Genomic DNA, 266 nt, shown 5'->3' with positions numbered 1-266 from the left:
AGGCTGATGGCACCACGGGGAGGACTGGGGGGGGCGGGCGGGGGGTGAGCAGCCGCCAGGCCAAGCTGCCTCTAGCCCTGCAGAGCTGAAGTCCCGAGGGGAAGGCAGGGACTGGGGTTACCTCCCCCCCCCATGCTTCTCGTGTTCTCGTCCCACCAGTTTGGGGACGGAGGTGTCCCCCACTCTGATGGCAAAGCTGAGCCAAGACTTTCAGCGACTGTGTCCTCTGACCGAAGTGAGGCGATTCCCCCCCGCCCCCCCGCCGC

The sequence above is a fragment of the Myotis brandtii genome, unplaced genomic scaffold, assembly GCF_000412655.1.
Source record: "Myotis brandtii unplaced genomic scaffold, ASM41265v1 scaffold975, whole genome shotgun sequence".
Lineage (NCBI taxonomy): Eukaryota > Metazoa > Chordata > Mammalia > Chiroptera > Vespertilionidae > Myotis > Myotis brandtii.
Note: the sequence above shows the minus strand (reverse complement) of the source record.